This window comes from Danio rerio, chromosome 4 (assembly GCF_049306965.1).
Source record: "Danio rerio strain Tuebingen ecotype United States chromosome 4, GRCz12tu, whole genome shotgun sequence".
NCBI classification, from domain to species: domain Eukaryota; kingdom Metazoa; phylum Chordata; class Actinopteri; order Cypriniformes; family Danionidae; genus Danio; species Danio rerio.
Genome location: NC_133179.1, coordinates 43,116,736 through 43,130,587, shown reverse-complemented (window position 1 = coordinate 43,130,587; position 13,852 = coordinate 43,116,736). Strand labels below are relative to the sequence as shown.

The following is a 13,852-nucleotide window of genomic DNA, read 5'->3' as shown; positions in this document are numbered from 1 at the left end:
TGTGTGATTGCTGCAAGGCTGTTACCCGGAGCTGGAAGATTAACTATACAAAACAGGAATTGCATTGGCCGGGAATCGGACCCAGGTCTCCCGTGTGGAAGGCGAGAATTCTACCACTGAACCACCAACGCTGATATGCTCATACTGCTCTCCTAGTAGGGTGTGATTGCTGCAAGGCTGTTACCCAGAGCTGGAAGAGAAGCAACACAAAAAGGGAACTGCGTTGGCCGGGAATCAGACCCAGGTCTCCCGCGTGGCAGGCGAGAATTCTACCACTGAACCACCGATGCTAAAATGCTTAAATTGCTGCCCTAGTGGGGTGTGACTGCTGCAAGGCTGTTACCCAGAGCAGGAAGAGTAGCAACAAACAACAGGATTTGCATTGGCCGGGAATCGAACCCGGGTCTCCCGCGTGGCAATAGAGATCGCTACCACTGAACCACCAAAGCTGATATGCTCATACATCTGTCCTAGTGGGGTGTGATTGCTGCAAGGCTGTTACCCAGAGCTGGAAGAGTAGCAACACAAAACAGGATTTGCATCGGCCAGGAATCGGATCTGGGTCTCCCACGTGGCAGGCGAAAATTCTACCACTCAACCACCAATGCTGCTATGCTGATAGATTTGTCCTAGTGGGGTGTGATTGCTGCAAGGTTGTTACCCAGAGCTAGAAGATTAGCAACACAAAACAGGAATTGCATTTGCCGGGAATCGGACCCGGGTCACCCCAGTGGGAGGCGAGAATTCTACCACTGAACCACCACTGCTGCTATGCTCAGTCTGCTGTCCTAGTGGGTTGTGATTGCTACACAGCTGTTACCCAGAGCTGGAAGAGTAGCAACACAAAACAGGTATTGCATTGGCCGGGAAACGGACCCGGGTCTCCCGCGTGGCAGGCGAGAATTCTACCACTGAACCACCAATGCTGTCATGCTTAAATTGCTGCCCTAGTGGGGTGTGACTGCTGCAAGGCTGTTACTCAGAGCTGGAAGAGTAGCAACACAAAACAGGATTTGCATTGGCCGGGAATCGGAGCCGGGTCTCCCGTGTGGCAGGCGAGAATGCTACCACTGAACCTTCAAAGCTGATATGCTCATACAACTGTCCTAGTGGGGTGTGATTGCTGCAAGGCTGTTACCCAGAGCTGGAAGAGTAGCAACACAAAACAGGAATTGCATTGGCTGGGATTCGGACCCGGGTCTCCCGCGTGGGAGGCTAGAATTCTACCACTGAACCACCAATGCTGATATGCTCATACTGCTCTCCTAGTGGGGTGTGATTGCTGCAAGGCTGTTACACAGAGCTGGAAGAGAAGCAACACAAAAAGGGGACTGCGGTGGCCGGGAATCGGACCCAGGTCTCCTGTGTGGGAGTCGATAATTCTACCACTAAACCACCAATGCTGATATGTTCATACTGCTCTCCTAGTGGGGTGTGATTGCTGCAAGGCTGTTACCCAAAGCTGGAAGAGAAGCAACACAAAAAGGGAACTGCGTTGGAAGGGAATCGTACCTGGGTTTCCTGCATGGGAGGCTAGAATTCTACCACTGAACCACCAATGCTGATATGCTCACACTAATGTCCTAGTGGGGTGTGATCGCTGCAAGGCTGTTACCCAGAGCTGAAAGAGTAGCAACACAAAAGACGAATTGCATTGGCCGGTAATCGAATCCGGGTTTCCTGCGTAGGAGGCGAGAATTCTACCACTGAACCACCAATGCTGATATGCTCATCCTGCTGTCCTTGTGGGGTGTGATTGCTGCAAGGCTGTTACCCAGAGCTGGAAGAGTAGCAACACAAAACAGGATTTGCATTGGCCGGGAATCGGACCCGGGTCTCCCGCGTGGCAGGCGAGAATTCTACTACTGAACCACCAATGCTGATATGCTTGAAATGCTGCCCTAGTGGGGTTTGACTGCTGCAAGGCTGTTACTCAGAGCTGGAAGAGTAGCAACACAAAACAGGATTTGCATTGGCCGGGAATCAGAGCAGGGTCTCCCGCGTGGCAGGCAAGAATTCTACCACTGAACCACCAATGCTTATATGCTTATAGAACTGTCCTAGTGGGTTGTGATTGCTGCACGGCTGTTACCCAGAGCTGGAAGAGTAGCAACACAAAACAGGAATTGCATTGGCCGGGAATCGGACCCGGGTCTCCCGCATGGCAGGCGAGAATTCTACCACTGAACCACCAATGCTGATAAGCCTAAATTGCTGCCCTAGTGGGGTTTGACTGCTGCAAGGCTGTTACCCAGAGCTGGAAGAGAAGCAACACAAAAAGGGAACTGCGTTGGCCGAGAATCGGACTCAGGTCTCCTGTGTGAGAGGCGAGAAATCTACCACAAAACCACCAATGCTGATATGCTCATACTGCTGTCCTAGTGGGGTGTGATTGCTGCAAGGCTGTTACCCAGAGCTGGAAGAGAAGCAACACAAAAAGGGAACTGTGTTGGCCGAGAATCGGACCCAGGTCTCCTGTGTGAGAGGCGAGAATTCTACCACAAAACCACCAATGCTGATATGCTCATACTGCTGTCCTAGTGGGGTGTGATTGCTGCAAGGCTGTTACCCAGAGCTGGAGAGTAGCAACATAAAAGAGGATTTGCATTGGCCGGGAATCGGACCTGGGTCTCCTGCGTGGGAGGCGAGAATTCTACCACTGAACCACCAATGCTGATATGCTCACACTGCTGTCCTAGTGGGGTGTGATTGCTGCAAGGCTGTTACCCAGAGCTGGAAGAGTAGCAACACAAAAGACGAATTGCATTGGCCGGTAATCGAATCCGGGACTCCTGCGTAGGAGGCGAGAATTCTACCACTGATCCACCAATGCTGATATGCTCATCCTGCTGTCCTTGTGGCGTGTGATTGCTGCAAGGCTGTTACCCAGAGCTGGAAGAGTAGCAACACAAAAGACGAATTGCATTGGCCGGTAATCGAATCCGGGACTCCTGCATAGGAGGCGAGAATTCTACCACTGATCCACCAATGCTGATATGCTCATCCTGCTGTCCTTGTGGCGTGTGATTGCTGCAAGGCTGTTACCCAGAACTGGAAGAGTTGCAACACAAAATCGAAATTGCATAGGCCAGGAATCGGACAGAGGACTCCCGCGTGGGAGGCGAGAATTCTACCACTGAACCGCCAATGCTGATATGCTCAGTCTGCTGTCCTAGTTGGGTGTGATTGCTGCAAGGCTGTTACCCAGAGCTGGAAGAGTAGCAACAAAAAACAGGATTTGCATTGGCCGGGAATCGGACCCGGGTCTCCCGCGTGGCAGTAGAGAATGCTACCACTGAACCACCAAAGCTGATATGCTCATACATCTGTCCTAGTGGGGTGTGATTGCTGCAAGGCTGTTACCCAGAGCTGGAAGAGTAGCAACACAAAACAGGATTTGCATTGGCCAGGAATCGGATCCGGGTCTCCCACGTGGCAGGCGAAAATTCTACCACTCAACCACCAATGCTGCTATGCTGATAGATCTGTCCTAGTGGGGTGTGATTGCTGCAAGGTTGTTACCCAGAGCTAGAAGATTAGCAACACAAAACCGGAATTGCATTTGCCGGGAATCGGACCCGGGTCTCCCCAGTGGGAGGCGAGAATTCTACCACTGAACCACCACTGCTGATATGCTCAGTCTGCTGTCCTAGTGGGTTGTGATTGCTGCACGGCTGTTACCCAGAGCTGGAAGAGTAGCAACACAAAACAGGAATTGCATTGGCCGGGAATCGGACCCGGGTCTCCCGCGTGGCAGGCGAGAATTCTACCACTGAACCACCAATGCTGATATGCTTAAATTGCTGCCCTAGTGGGGTGTGACTGCTGCAAGGCTGTTACTCAGAGCTGGAAGAGTAGCAACACAAAACAGGATTTGCATTGGCCGGGAAACGGACCCGGGTCTCCCGCGTGGCAGGCGAGAATTCTACCACTGAACCACCAATGCTGATAAGCCTAAATTGCTGCCCTAGTGGGGTGTGACTGCTGCAAGGCTGTTACCCAGAGCTGGAAGAGAAGCAACACAAAAAGGGAACTGCGTTGGCCGAGAATCGGACACAGAACTCCTGTGTGGGAGGCGAGAAATCTACCACAAAACCACCAATGCTGATATGCTCATACTGCTGTCCTAGTGGGGTGTGATTGCTGCAAGGCTGTTACCCAGAGCTGAAAGAGTAGCAACACAAAACAGGAATTGCATTGGCCAGGAATCGGACCCGGGTCTCCCGCGTGGGAGGCGAGAATTCTACCACTGAACCACCAATGCTGATATGCTCATAGTGCTCTCCTAGTGGGGTGTGATTGCTGCAAGGCTGTTACCCAGAGCTGGAAGAGAAGCAACACAAAAAGGGAACTGCGTTGGAAGGGAATCGTACCTGCGTTTCCTGCACTGGAGGCGAGAATTCTACCCCTGAACCACCAATGCTGATATGCTCACACTGCTGTCCTAGTGGCGTGTGATCGCTGCAAGGCTGTTACCCAGAGCTGGAAGAGTAGCAACACAAAAGACGAATTGCATTGGCCGGTAATCGAATCCGGGTCTCCTGCGTAGGAGGCGAGAATTCTACCACTGAACCACCAATGCTGGTATGCTCATCCTGCTGTCCTTGTGGGGTGTGATTGCTGCAAGGCTGTTACCCAGAACTGAAAGAGTTGCAACACAAAACAGAAATTGCATTCGCCAGTAATCGGTTAGAGGACTCCCGCGTGGGAGGCGAGATTTCTACCACTGAACCACTAAAGCTGATATGCTTATACAAATGTCCTAGTGGGGTGTGATTGCTGCAAGGCTGTTACCCAGAGCTGAAAGAGTAACAACACAAAACAGGGTTTGCATTGGCCAGGAATCGGACCCGGGTCTTCCGCGTGGGAGGTAAGAAGTCTACCACTGAACCATTAATGCTGATATGCTCATGCTGCTGTCCTAGTGGGTTGTGATTGCTGCAAGGCTGTTACCCAGAGCTGGAAGAGTAGCAACACAAAAAAGAAATTGCATTGGCCGGGAATCTGACCCAGGTCTACCGCGTGGTAGGCAAGAAGTCTACCACTGAACCACCAATGCTGATATGCTGAAACATCTGTCCTATTGGGGTGTGATTGCTGCAAGGCTGTTAACCGGAGCTAGAAGATTAACTACACAAAACAGGCTTTGCATTGGCCAGGAACTGGACCAGGCAAGAATTCTACCAGTGAACCACCAATGCTGTTATGCTCATACTGCTGTCCTAGTGGGGTGTGATTGCTGCAAGGCTGATACCCAGAGCTGAAAGAGTAACAACACAAAACAGGGTTTGCATTGGCCAGGAATCGGACCTGGGTCTTCCGCGTGGGAGGCGAGATTTCTACCACTGAACCATTAATGCTGATATGCTCATGCTGCTGTCCTAGTGGGTTGTGATTGCTGCAAGGCTGTTACCCAGAGCTGGAAGAGTAGCAACACAAAAAAGAAATTGCATTGGCCGGGAATCGGACACGGGTCTGCCCAGTGGGAGGCGAGAATTCTACCACTGAACCACCACTGCTGATATGCTCAGACTGCTGTCCTAGTGGGTTGTGATAGCTGCACGGCTGTTACCCAGAGCTGGAAGAGTAGCAACACAAAATAGGAACTGCATTGGCCGGGAATCGGACCCGGGTCTTCCGCATGGCAGGCGAGAATTCTACCACTGAACCACCAATGCTGAGACATGTTGTTCTTTGCCTTTGTGTTATGTGAGTGCTAAAAGGCCGTCAACTAGAGTTGTAACAGGAGGCACACAAAACAGCAATTGCATTGGCCGGGAATCGGACCCAGGTCTCCCGCGTGGCAGGCGAGAATTCTACCACTAAACCACCAATGCCGATATGCTTTTACAACTGTCCTAGTGGGGTGTGATTGCTGCAAGGCTGTTACCCAGAGCTGGAAGAGTAACAATACAAAACAGGGTTTGCATTGGCCAGGAACCGGACCAGGCGAGAATTCTACCAGTGAACCACCAATGGTGATATGCTCATACTGCTGTCCTAGTGGGGTGTGATTGCTGCAAGGCTGTTACCCAGAGCTGGAAGAGTAGCAACACAAAACAGGAATTGCATTGGCCGGGAATCGGACCCGGGTCTCCCGCGTGGCAGGCGAGAATTCTACCACTGAACCACCAATGCTGATATGCTTAAATTGCTGCCCTAGTGGGGTGTGACTGCTGCAAGGCTGTTACCCAGAGCTGGAAGAGTAGCAACACAAAACAGGATTTGCATTGGCCGGGAATCGGAGCCGGGTCTCCCGCGTGGCAGGCGAGAATGCTACCACTGAACCACCAAAGCTGATATGGCAATACATCTGTCCTAGTGGGGTGTGATTGCTGCAAGGCTGTTACCCAGAGCTGGAAGAGTAGCAACACAAAACAGGAATTGCATTGGCCGGGATTCGGACCCGGGTCTCCCGCGAGGAAGGCGAGAATTCTACCACTGAACCACCAATGGTGATATGCTCATACTGCTGTCCTAGTGGGGTGTGATTGCTGCAAGGCTGTTACCCAGAACTGGAAGAGTTGCAACACAAAACAGAAATTGCTTTGGCCAGGAATCGGACAGAGGACTCCCGCGTGGGAGGCGAGAATTCTACCACTAAACCACCAATGCTGATATGCTTATAGAGCTGTCCTAGTGGGGTGTGATTGCTGCAAGGCTGTTACCCAGAGCTGAAAGAGTAGCAACACAAAACAGGATTTGCATTGGCCGGGAATCGGACCCGGGTCTCCCGCGTGGCAGGCGAGAATTCTACCACTGAACCACCAATGCTGATATGCTTAAATTGCTGCCCTAGTGGGGTGTGATTGCTGCAAGGCTGTTACTCAGAGCTGGAAGAGAAGCAACACAAAAAGGGAACTGCGTTGGCCGAGAATCGGACCGAGGTCTCATGTGTGGGAGGCGAGAAATCTACCACAAAACCACCAATGCTGATATGCTCATACTGCTGTCCTAGTGGGGTGTGGTTGCTGCAAGGCTGTTACCCAGAGCTGAAAGAGTAGCAACACAAAACAGGATTTGCATTGGCCGGGAATCGGACCCGGGTCTCCCGCGTGGCAGGCGAGAATTCTACCACTGAACCACCAATGATGATAAGCCTAAATTGCTGCCCTAGTGGGGTGTGACTGCTGCAAGGCTGTTACCCAGAGCTGGAAGAGAAGCAACACAAAAAGGGAACTGCGTTGGCCGAGAATCGGACCCAGGTCTCCTGTGTGGGAGGCGAGAAATCTACCACAAAACCACCAATGCTGATATGCTCATACTGCTGTCCTAGTGGGGTGTGATTGCTGCAAGGCTGTTACCCAGAGCTGAAAGAGTAGCAACACAAAACAGGAATTGCATTGGCCGGGAATCGGACCCGGGTCTCCCGCGTGGGAGGCGAGAATTCTACCACTGAACCACCAATGCTGATATGCTCGTATTGCTCTCCTAGTGGGGTGTGATTGCTGCAAGGCTGTTACCCAGAGCTGGAAGAGAAGCAACACAAAAAGGGAACTGCGTTGGAAGGGAATCATACCTGCATTTCCTGCGCTGGAGGCGAGAATTCTACCACTGAACCACCAATGCTGATATGCTCACAAAGCTGTCCTAGTGGGGTGTGATCGCTGCAAGGCTGTTACCCAGAGCTGGAAGAGTAGCAAGACAAAAGACGAATTGCATTGGCCGGTAATCGAATCCGGGTCTCCTGCGTAGGAGGCGAGAATTCTACCACTGAAACACCAATGCTGATATGCTCATCCTGCTGTCCTTGTGGGGTGTGATTGCTGCAAGGCTGTTACCCAGAACTGAAAGAGTTGCAACACAAAACAGAAATTGCATTTGCCAGGAATCGGACAGAGGACTCCCGCGTGGGAGGCGAGATTTCTATCACTGAACCACTAATGCTCATATGCTTATACAAATATCCTAGTGGGGTGTGATTGCTGCAAGGCTGTTACCCAGAGCTGGAAGAGTAGCAACACAAAAAAGAAATTGCATTGGCCGGGAATCAGACCCAGGTCTACCGCGTAGCAGGCAAGAAGTCTACCACTGAACCACCACTGCTGATATGCTCAAACATCTGTCCTAGTGGGGTGTGATTGCTGCAAGGCTGTTACCCAGAGCTGGAAGAGTTGCTACACAAAACAGGATTTGCATTGGCCAGGAACCGGACCAGGGTCTCCCAGCTGGCAGGCGAGAATTCTACCAGTGAACCACCAATGCTGATATGCTCATACTGCAGTCCTAGTGGGGTGTGATTGCTGCAAGGCTGTTACCCAGAGCTGAAAGAGTAACAACACAAAACAGGGTTTGCATTGGCCAGGAATCGGACACGGGTCTTCCGCGTGGGAGGCAAGAATTCTACCACTGAACCATAAATGCTGATATGCTCATGCTGCTGTCCTAGTGGGTTGTGATTGCTGCAAGGCTGTTACCCAGAGCTGGAAGAGTAGCAACACAAAAAAGAAATTGCATTGACCGGGAATCTGATCCAGGTCTACTGTGTGGTAGGCGAGAATTCTACCACTCAACCACCAATGCTGTTATGCTGATAGAACTGTCCTAGTGGGGTGTGATTGCTGCAAGGTTGTTACCCAGAGCTAGAAGATTAGCAACACAAAACAGGAATTGCATTTGCCGGGAATCGGACCCGGTTCTCCCCAGTGGGAGGCGAGAATTCTACCACTGAACCACCACTGCTGATATGCTCAGTCTGCTGTCCTAGTGGGTTGTGATTGCTGCACGGCTGTTACCCAGAGCTGGAAGAGTAGCAACACAAAATAGGAACTGCATTGGCCAGAAATCGGACCCGGGTCTCCCGCATGGCAGGCGAGAATTCTACCACTGAACCACCAATGCTGATATGCTTATACGTCTGTCCCAGTGGGGTGTGATAGCTGCAAGGCTGTTACCCAGAGCTGGAAGAGTAACAACACAAAACAGGGTTTGCATTGGCCAGGAACTGGACCAGGCGAGAATTCTACCAGTGAACCACCAATGCTGATATGCTCATACTGCTGTCCTAGTGGGGTGTGATTGCTGCAAGGCTGATACCCAGAGCTGGAAGATTAGCAACACAAAACAGGAATTGCATTGGCCAGGAATCGGACCGAGGTCTCCCACGTGGGAGGCGAGAATTCTACCACTGAACCATTAATGCTGATATGCTCATGCTGCTGTCCTAGTGGGTTGTGATTGCTGCAATGCTGTTACCCAGAGCTGGAAGAGTAGCAACACAAAAAAGAAATTGCATTGGCCGGGAATCGGATCCAGGTCCACCGCGTGGCAGGCAAGAAGTCTACCAGTGAACCACCAATACAATATGCTCATACTGCTGTCCTAGTGGGGTGTGATTGCTGCAAGGCTGTTACCCAGAGCTGAAAGAGTAACAACACAAAACAGGGTTTGCATTGGCCGGGAATCGGACCCAGGTCTCCCGTGTGGGAGGCGAGAATTCTACCACTGAACCACCAACGCTGATATGCTCATTCTGCTCTCCTAGTAGGGTGTGATTGCTGCAAGGCTGTTACCCAGAGCTGGAAGAGAAGCAACACAAAAAGGGAACGGCGTTGGCCGGGAATCGGACCCAGGTCTCCCGCGTGGCAGGCGAGAATTCTACCACTGAACCACCGATGCTGATATGCTTAAATTGCTGCCCTAGTGGGGTGTGACTGCTGCAAGGCTGTTACCCAGAGCTGGAAGAGTAGCAACACAAAACAGGATTTGCATTAGCCGGGAATCGGACCCGGGTCTCCCGCGTGGTAGTAGAGAACGCTACCACTGAACCACCAAAGCTGATATGCTCATACATCTGTCCTAGTGGGGTGTGATTGCTGCAGGGCTGTTACCCAGAGCTGGAAGAGTAGCAACACAAAACAGGATTTGCATTGGCCAGGAATCTGACCCAGGTCTCCCACGTGGCAGGCGAGTATTCTACCACTCAACCACCAATGCTGCTATGCTGATAGAACTGTCCTAGTGGGGTGTGATTGCTGCAAGGTTGTTACCCAGAGCTAGAAGATTAGCAACACAAAACAGGAATAGCATTTGCCGGGAATCGGACCCGGGTCTGCCCAGTGGGAGGCGAGAATTCTACCACTGAACCACCACTGCTGATATGCTCAGACTGCTGTCCTAGTGGTTTGTGATTGCTGCACGGCTGTTACCCAGAGCTGGAAGAGTAGCAACACAAAACAGGAACTGCATTGGCCGGGAATCGGACCAGGGTTTCCCGCATGGCAGGCAAGAATTCTACCACTGAACCACCAATGCTGAGACATGTTGTTATTTGCCTTTGTGTTATGTGAGTGCTAAAAGGCCGTCAACTAGAGTTGTAACAGGAGGCACACAAAACAGCAATTGCATTGGCCGGGAATTGGACCCAGGTCTCCCGCGTGGCAGGCGAGAATTCTACCACTAAACCACCAATGCCAATATGCTTATATAACTGTCCTAGTGGGGTGTGATTGCTGCAAGGCTGTTACCCAGAGCTGGAAGAGTAACAACACAAAACAGGGTTTGCATTGGCCAGGAACCGAACCAGGCGAGAATTCTACCAGTGAACCACCACTGCTGATATGCTCATACTGCTGTCCTAGTGGGGTGTGATTGCTGCAAGGCTGTTACCCAGAGCTGGAAGAGTAGCAACACAAAACAGGAATTGCATTGGCCGGGAATCGGACCCGGGTCTCCCGCGTGGCAGGCGAGAATTCTACCACTGAACCACCAATGCTGATATGCTTAAATTGCTGCCCTAGTGGGGTGTGACTGCTGCAAGGCTGTTACTCAGAGCTGGAAGAGTAGCAACACAAAACAGGATTTGCATTGGCCGGGAATCAGAGCCGGGTCTCCCGCGTGGCAGGCGAGAATGCTACCACTGAACCACCAAAGCTGATATGCTCATACATCTGTCCTAGTGGGGTGTGATTGCTGCAAGGCTGTTACCCAGAGCTGGAAGAGTAGCAACACAAAACAGGAATTGCATTAGCCGGGATTCGGACCCGGGTCTCCCGCGTGGGAGGCAAGAATTCTACCACTGAACCACCAATGCTGATATGCTCATACTGCTCTCCTAGTGGGGTGTGATTGCTGCAAGGCTGTTACACAGAGCTGGAAAAGAAGCAACACAAAAAGGGAACTGCATTGGCCGGGAATCGGACCCAGGTCTCCTGTGTGGCAGGCAAGAATTCTACCACTAAACCACCAATGCTGATATGCTCAAACTGCTGTCCTTGTGGGGTGTGATTGCTGCAAGGCTGTTACCCAGAACTGGAAGAGTTGCAACACAAAACAGAAATTGCTTTGGCCAGGAATCGGACAGAGGACTCCCGCGTGGGAGGCGAGAATTCTACCACTGAACCACCAATGCTGATATGGTTATAGAACTGTCCTAGTGGGGTGTGATTGCTGCAAGGCTGTTACCCAGAGCTGAAAGAGTAGCAACACAAAACAGGATTTGCATTGGTCGGGAATCAGACCCGGGTCTCCCGCATGGCAGGCGAGAATTCTACCACTGAACCACCAATGCTGATATGCTTAAATTGCTGCCCTAGTGGGGTGTGACTGCGGCAATGCTGTTACCCAGAGCTGGAAAAGAAGCAACACAAAAAGGGAACTGCGTTGGCCGAGAATCGGACCCAGGTCTTCTGCGCAGGAGGCGAGAGTTCTACCACTGAACCACCAATGCTGATATGCTCACACTGCTGTCCTAGTGGGGTGTGATTGCTGCAAGGCTGTTACCCAGAGCTGGAAGAGTAGCAACACAAAAGACGAATTGCATTGGCCGGCAATCGAATCCGGGTCTCCTGCGTGGGAGGCGTCAATTCTACCACTGAACCACCAATGCTGATATGCTCATCCTGCTGTCCTTGTGGGGTGTGGTTGCTGCAAGGCTGTTACCCAGAACTGGAAGAGTTGCAACACAAAACAGAAATTGCATTGGCCAGGAATCAGACAGAGGACTCCCGCGTGGGAAGCAAGAATTCTACCACTGAACCACCAATGCTGATATGCTTATACAACTGTCCTAGTGGGGTGTGATTGCTGCAAGGCTGTTACCCAGAGCTGAAAGAGTAGCAACACAAAACAGGATTTGCATTGGCCGGGAATCGGACCCAGGTCTCCCGCGTGGCAGGCGAGAATTCTACCACTGAACCACCAATGCTGATATGCTTAAATTGCTGCCCTAGTGGGGTGTGACTGCTGCAAGGCTGTTACCCAGAGCTGGAAGAGAAGCAACACAAAAAAGGAACTGCGTTGGCCAAAATTCGGACCCAGGTGTCCTGTGTGGGAGGCGAGAATTCTACCACAAAACCACCAATGCTGATATGCTCATATTGCTGTCCTAGTGGGGTGTGATTGCTGCAAGGCTGTTACCCAGAGCTGTAGAGTAGCATCATAAAACAGGATTTGCATTGGCCGGGAATCGATCTGGGTCTCTTGCGTGGGAGGCGAGAATACTACCACTGAACCACCAATGCTGATATGCTCACACTGCTGTCCTAGTGGGGTGTGATTGCTGCAAGGCTGTTACCCAGAGCTGGAAGAGTAGCAACACAAAAGACGAATTGCATTGCCCGGTAATCGAATCCGGGTCTCCTGCGTAGGAGGGGAGAATTCTACCACTGAACCACCAATGCTGATATGCTCATACTGCTGTCCTTGTGGGGTGTGATTGCTGCAAGGCTGTTACCCAGAACTGGAAGAGTTGCAACACAAAACCAAAATTGCATTGGCCAGGAATCGGATTGAGGACTCCCGCGTGGGAGGCGAGAATTCTACCACTGAACCATTAATGCTGATATGCTCAGTTTGCTGTCCTAGTTGGGTGTGATTGCTGCAAGGCTGTTACCCAGAGCTGAAAGAGTAGCAACACAAAACAGGATTTGCATTGGCCGGGAATCAGACACGGGTCTCCCGCGTGGCAGGCGAGAATTCTACCACTGAACCACCAATGCTGATATGCTTAAATTGCTGCCCTAGTGGGGTGTGACTGCTGCAAGGCTGTTACCCAGAGCTGGAAGAGAAGCAACACAAAAAAGGAACTGCGTTGGCCAAAATTCGGACCCAGGTGTCCTGTGTGGGAGGCGAGAATTCTACCACAAAACCACCAATGCTGATATGCTCATATTGCTGTCCTAGTGGGGTGTGATTGCTGCAAGGCTGTTACCCAGAGCTGTAGAGTAGCATCATAAAACAGGATTTGCATTGGCCGGGAATCGATCTGGGTCTCTTGCGTGGGAGGCGAGAATACTACCACTGAACCACCCATGCTGATATGCTCACACTGCTGTCCTAGTGGGGTGTGATTGCTGCAAGGCTGTTACCCAGAGCTGGAAGAGTAGCAACACAAAAGACGAATTGCATTGGCCGGTAATCGAATCCGGGTCTCCTGCGTAGGAGGGGAGAATTCTACCACTGAACCACCAATGCTGATATGCTCATACTGCTGTCCTTGTGGGGTGTGATTGCTGCAAGGCTGTTACCCAGAACTGGAAGAGTTGCAACACAAAACCAAAATTGCATTGGCCAGGAATCGGATTGAGGACTCCCGCGTGGGAGGCGAGAATTCTACCACTGAACCATTAATGCTGATATGCTCAGTTTGCTGTCCTAGTTGGGTGTGATTGCTGCAAGGCTGTTACCCAGAGCTGGAAGAGTAGCAACACAAAATACGAATTGCATTGGCCTTGAATCGAACCCAGGTCTCCCGCGTGGCAGGCGAGGATGCTACCACTGAACCACCAAAGCTGATTTGCTCATACAGCTGTCCTAGTGGGGTGTGATTGCTGCAAGGCTGTTACCCAGAGCTGGAAGAGTAGCAACACAAAAAAGAAATTGCATTGGCCGGGAATCAGACCCAGGTCTACTG

At 51.4% G+C, this 13,852-nt stretch overlaps 20 non-coding genes across 20 annotated transcripts; all 20 read right to left on the bottom strand.

The window, feature by feature from the left end:
* Positions 1–60: 60 nt before the first annotated feature.
* On the bottom strand, positions 61–131 carry trnag-ucc (transfer RNA glycine (anticodon UCC)). The gene has a single exon. It is a non-coding gene; the product is annotated as a tRNA-Gly (tRNA).
* A 724-nt stretch (positions 132–855) lies between these two features.
* Positions 856–926, bottom strand: trnag-gcc (transfer RNA glycine (anticodon GCC)). The gene has a single exon. It is a non-coding gene; the product is annotated as a tRNA-Gly (tRNA).
* Positions 927–1,650: 724 nt separating this feature from the next.
* Positions 1,651–1,721, bottom strand: trnar-ccu (transfer RNA arginine (anticodon CCU)). Its single transcript has one exon. It is a non-coding gene; the product is annotated as a tRNA-Arg (tRNA).
* An 88-nt stretch (positions 1,722–1,809) lies between these two features.
* On the bottom strand, positions 1,810–1,880 carry trnag-gcc (transfer RNA glycine (anticodon GCC)). The gene has a single exon. It is a non-coding gene; the product is annotated as a tRNA-Gly (tRNA).
* A 247-nt stretch (positions 1,881–2,127) lies between these two features.
* trnag-gcc (transfer RNA glycine (anticodon GCC)) lies at positions 2,128–2,198 on the bottom strand. Its single transcript has one exon. It is a non-coding gene; the product is annotated as a tRNA-Gly (tRNA).
* Positions 2,199–2,603: 405 nt separating this feature from the next.
* Positions 2,604–2,674, bottom strand: trnag-ccc (transfer RNA glycine (anticodon CCC)). Its single transcript has one exon. It is a non-coding gene; the product is annotated as a tRNA-Gly (tRNA).
* Positions 2,675–3,716: 1,042 nt separating this feature from the next.
* On the bottom strand, positions 3,717–3,787 carry trnag-gcc (transfer RNA glycine (anticodon GCC)). The gene has a single exon. It is a non-coding gene; the product is annotated as a tRNA-Gly (tRNA).
* Positions 3,788–3,875: 88 nt separating this feature from the next.
* On the bottom strand, positions 3,876–3,946 carry trnag-gcc (transfer RNA glycine (anticodon GCC)). Its single transcript has one exon. It is a non-coding gene; the product is annotated as a tRNA-Gly (tRNA).
* A 247-nt stretch (positions 3,947–4,193) lies between these two features.
* On the bottom strand, positions 4,194–4,264 carry trnag-ccc (transfer RNA glycine (anticodon CCC)). The gene has a single exon. It is a non-coding gene; the product is annotated as a tRNA-Gly (tRNA).
* Positions 4,265–4,511: 247 nt separating this feature from the next.
* On the bottom strand, positions 4,512–4,582 carry trnar-ccu (transfer RNA arginine (anticodon CCU)). The gene has a single exon. It is a non-coding gene; the product is annotated as a tRNA-Arg (tRNA).
* Positions 4,583–5,607: 1,025 nt separating this feature from the next.
* Positions 5,608–5,678, bottom strand: trnag-gcc (transfer RNA glycine (anticodon GCC)). Its single transcript has one exon. It is a non-coding gene; the product is annotated as a tRNA-Gly (tRNA).
* An 88-nt stretch (positions 5,679–5,766) lies between these two features.
* On the bottom strand, positions 5,767–5,837 carry trnag-gcc (transfer RNA glycine (anticodon GCC)). The gene has a single exon. It is a non-coding gene; the product is annotated as a tRNA-Gly (tRNA).
* Positions 5,838–6,067: 230 nt separating this feature from the next.
* trnag-gcc (transfer RNA glycine (anticodon GCC)) lies at positions 6,068–6,138 on the bottom strand. Its single transcript has one exon. It is a non-coding gene; the product is annotated as a tRNA-Gly (tRNA).
* A 565-nt stretch (positions 6,139–6,703) lies between these two features.
* Positions 6,704–6,774, bottom strand: trnag-gcc (transfer RNA glycine (anticodon GCC)). Its single transcript has one exon. It is a non-coding gene; the product is annotated as a tRNA-Gly (tRNA).
* Positions 6,775–7,339: 565 nt separating this feature from the next.
* trnag-ccc (transfer RNA glycine (anticodon CCC)) lies at positions 7,340–7,410 on the bottom strand. The gene has a single exon. It is a non-coding gene; the product is annotated as a tRNA-Gly (tRNA).
* Positions 7,411–9,388: 1,978 nt separating this feature from the next.
* On the bottom strand, positions 9,389–9,459 carry trnag-ccc (transfer RNA glycine (anticodon CCC)). Its single transcript has one exon. It is a non-coding gene; the product is annotated as a tRNA-Gly (tRNA).
* An 883-nt stretch (positions 9,460–10,342) lies between these two features.
* On the bottom strand, positions 10,343–10,413 carry trnag-gcc (transfer RNA glycine (anticodon GCC)). Its single transcript has one exon. It is a non-coding gene; the product is annotated as a tRNA-Gly (tRNA).
* A 230-nt stretch (positions 10,414–10,643) lies between these two features.
* trnag-gcc (transfer RNA glycine (anticodon GCC)) lies at positions 10,644–10,714 on the bottom strand. Its single transcript has one exon. It is a non-coding gene; the product is annotated as a tRNA-Gly (tRNA).
* Positions 10,715–10,961: 247 nt separating this feature from the next.
* Positions 10,962–11,032, bottom strand: trnag-ccc (transfer RNA glycine (anticodon CCC)). Its single transcript has one exon. It is a non-coding gene; the product is annotated as a tRNA-Gly (tRNA).
* Positions 11,033–12,074: 1,042 nt separating this feature from the next.
* On the bottom strand, positions 12,075–12,145 carry trnag-gcc (transfer RNA glycine (anticodon GCC)). Its single transcript has one exon. It is a non-coding gene; the product is annotated as a tRNA-Gly (tRNA).
* Between the last annotated feature and the right edge of the window lie 1,707 nt (positions 12,146–13,852).